Here is a 3,454-nt window from a genome sequence, read left to right as displayed (position 1 = left end):
TTTTTTTACCTACTATGCATGGGACAGGAGCAAAGGTTTCATCTGACTAAAACCTGTGCTCTGTGAAGGTAGGAAAGATGAAACTGGCCTAAGTACAATCATCTTCTGATTAAAATAGCATACATTTGCAGGCTAACAATGCATCCAGCTCATTCACACTATGAGCTAATGTAATGACTACCAATTTAAGGTTTTTAAGAGCAGTTTTAGAAATTAAAGATAAACTTCATGGTGACCTTGGCTAAGGTTTCAGAAGTAAAAGAGTGGATTTTAGTGCTATCAGCAACCAAATAAGGCTCCAGACTGGAAACCTGTGTACTGCAGTGGTTAGACTAAGTCTTGGGAGACCTAAATTCAAAGTCTCACAGGAAGCCTCTGTGTGTTTGTGTGGGATCTTGGGTCAATCTCTACTTAGCTAACCTGTTTCACAGACTATTGTGAGGATAAAGAAAAAGATACTGAGGAAGACATGTGTAATTCACCTTTAGTTCACAGAAGCAAGTGGGATACTCATGGAAAAATGATTAAAATCAGAAAAGATTTTCAGGACTCTTTCCTGGTGGCCCTAATACAGACATCTTTATAGACTCCAATATGGGCATTTTAATATCGACAACATTTTTTTATTAGTCTATATCAGCATTGGTGTTTGAGCTATGACAGACAAAAAATACCAGAAGCTAAGACTTCTGCTCATGATATACTATTAGAATGCCTTCCACATTGTACTCTCTATCTACAGGAATTCTGGAAATAAAAGCAGCAGAACAAAACTGTACAGGATCACTCCTTGCCACGTTTATGCCAGTACAGCTATCCAGTTACTGATTTTCTTGCTTACGAAGTAGCCAGTCATTCCTTTGCTGCATCTTTTTTTGCTGCAACATTTTGGCAACATGTTCTGCTCCTTGTAACCCCAGATGCCACTCTCTCCTGTTCTGTATCGTAATGGATTCGTGGTTGGGAGGAAAATTTTATTCCACGTTGTTCCATCTTGCTTATTTATAAATGCCCTGGTCCAAGGATTTCCTATGTGCATCAGCATGTGAATCCTCAACCTTGTGCTAGGTGAGATGTGCTAATTTTCTGAAACCGGTTTAGTGATGTTTATTTAAGCCTTGTGTATTGGCCATTCCCCATCTGTAAAAACTGGCAGTTACAACAGGCAGGATTTTGTTAGGTTCCCACTGTGTGTAAAGGTGGCTGGTAGTTTCCATGTCATGGTTTAAACAAATCTGCTCTAGGTTCTAGTCTGAATTGCAAAAGGAAATATCCAAGCTGCTGAACCTATTTTGGGGATAGGGTTCAACTGCTTGTATAGCTCATTTAAAGTTCAAAATGAAACCCAAAGTGCATTCATTGCTTCATTCTCATGGGAGCCTCCAATTGCCACTGAAAACTGGTCCAAGAACATTGGTTATTCTACGGAGGTATTCACCAAAGAACATGGAGAAAGAGATGCTTCTGTGAAGCTCTTGTATGTCAAAAGGAAAAAAGATAGGCATTTGCATTGGTTGGATATGCCATCATTTCCTGAGACGGCATTCCTGGCAATTGAGCCATTTCCAGCATATCCACCCAGCATAACAAAACACCCACTACAGTTGGTGGCCTATTTTGAAAAAAGATTTGAAATATGGGAATGTTCTTTCTGGGTCATATCAAGGGCAACACCTACTTGTTGACTGTTACTTAGATGTTCTTGAAAAACGATATAAGGCAGCACTCCTCAGGCTATTGGATGTGAGGGATCAACAACTTTTTTTCTAATGTCACAGGGATCGTTATCATATTTGTTCCATTGGGTTCAACCGTTTCTTTCTTAAAATCTCTCTGCAGACTGGCAGGGAATGACTCACAGCTCAGCACTGGTCCAGGGACCACTACTTTGCGTAGCACTGATCTAATGGCCTGGTTATCACGTAATGCTACCAAATGAAGATTGCTACTCTTAGAGCTCAAAGCCATCTGGACTACCAGTGGCTTCAGAAACACTCTGGCTGTTGATGTGAAGCACTGATTTTATAGAGCTGTACATTGATAGTGTTTACTCTTATGCAAAATGCAAACAGAGAGAGAGAGAGAGAGGAGGGGGGTTATACCCCACTTTTTGAGCTAGATGTTCTTCTAAGCCCCAGAAAAGAATGCTTGACACTTGCAAAGCCATCACTGAAGCCTTGAAACCTCATTTCAAAGCAGCGCCATTTGTCACATGCATCCTTCAAGATACCGTTTGCCTCAGCAGGGAAGACTGCTGTGAAAATAAAAGCTGCCAGTGAAGCATAAGTCTGTACAACCTCTAGGCAGTCCATTATTTTCTGAACGAAGGGTAGTGATACATGCTCGCTTATTAACTGCCTTTGCCTTCATTAGACACATTCACCCAGCTCAAACTACTTTGTCAGAAAAAAAAATGCAGGAAAAGGTACTATAGGTGTCTTTGAGGCCTTTGGCAAAAACTGATTCAGCCCTTTAGCTTGAAGGACAGGGCTTGGTTCCAGCTCCCCCCACCCCACCCGGGCTGGCCTAGTTCAAGATAGCCTGAGAGTGCAGATGAGTAATCAAATCTCATGGGGAAAAGCTACCCCACTTTCAACTAAATTCAGCAGCTTCATCTGCCATTTTGTCTCATATTTACTTGCAAAGGAAGAAGGCTCCACTTGGCAAGTTCAAACACTCTTGTTAAAAGCAAATGGCTGCACAGTAAATGGTGGCACTGACAAGTGACATCAGCTAGTAGCCCTGTATTTCGAGAAAGAGAAACGTTCTGATGGCCCTGCTCTCCATGCAAGGTTATAGATACTTGATTATATTTTTATTTATATAATTTATAGATTATTTTGATAAAAAAGGCAGTACAGATAAACAGATAAACAAGAACAGCAATAACAATGATACAAAGGAAGGAGGACAAAGAGAAGGATGAAGAATAAAGGAGGGGGAGGAATGGAAGTAGTAAGCAACAGCTGCAGTGGCTTCCATTAACATCTTCATTACTATCACTACCAGACAGTAGCACAGAAAAATCTTAGTCAAAATTTGGTAGTGATAGTGGAGGTATACTGCATAGTTACATAGCACGGTATTAAAGAGGAATCTGTCTACTTTTCACAGCTTGGACTTAGTCATGAATTTCTCAATGGGCTTAGGAGCTTATCACATGCAAGGGCTCCCGTCATGCTCCTGTCACCCAAATGTCACCAAACTGCAATGGGAGACTCTTGGTTCATTTTCATCATGGAAGCGTTATCATAATTGTTAGGAAAAGGGCCCTTTTTTAATAATGATTTGATCCATTATTTAAAAAGGACCCTTTTTCTAACAATTATGCTGGTGCTTCCATGACGAAGATGGAAGCGTAGTGCCATGAGCGATCCCACCAGGAGGCTCCTGTCACAGTTTGGTGACGTTTGGGCAACAGGAGCATGACAGGAACCCTTGCATGTGATAAACT

This window comes from Sceloporus undulatus, chromosome 4 (genome assembly GCF_019175285.1).
Source record: "Sceloporus undulatus isolate JIND9_A2432 ecotype Alabama chromosome 4, SceUnd_v1.1, whole genome shotgun sequence".
Lineage (NCBI taxonomy): Eukaryota > Metazoa > Chordata > Lepidosauria > Squamata > Phrynosomatidae > Sceloporus > Sceloporus undulatus.
The sequence above is the reverse complement of the archived record's forward strand: the minus strand, read 5'-3'. Positions refer to the sequence as shown.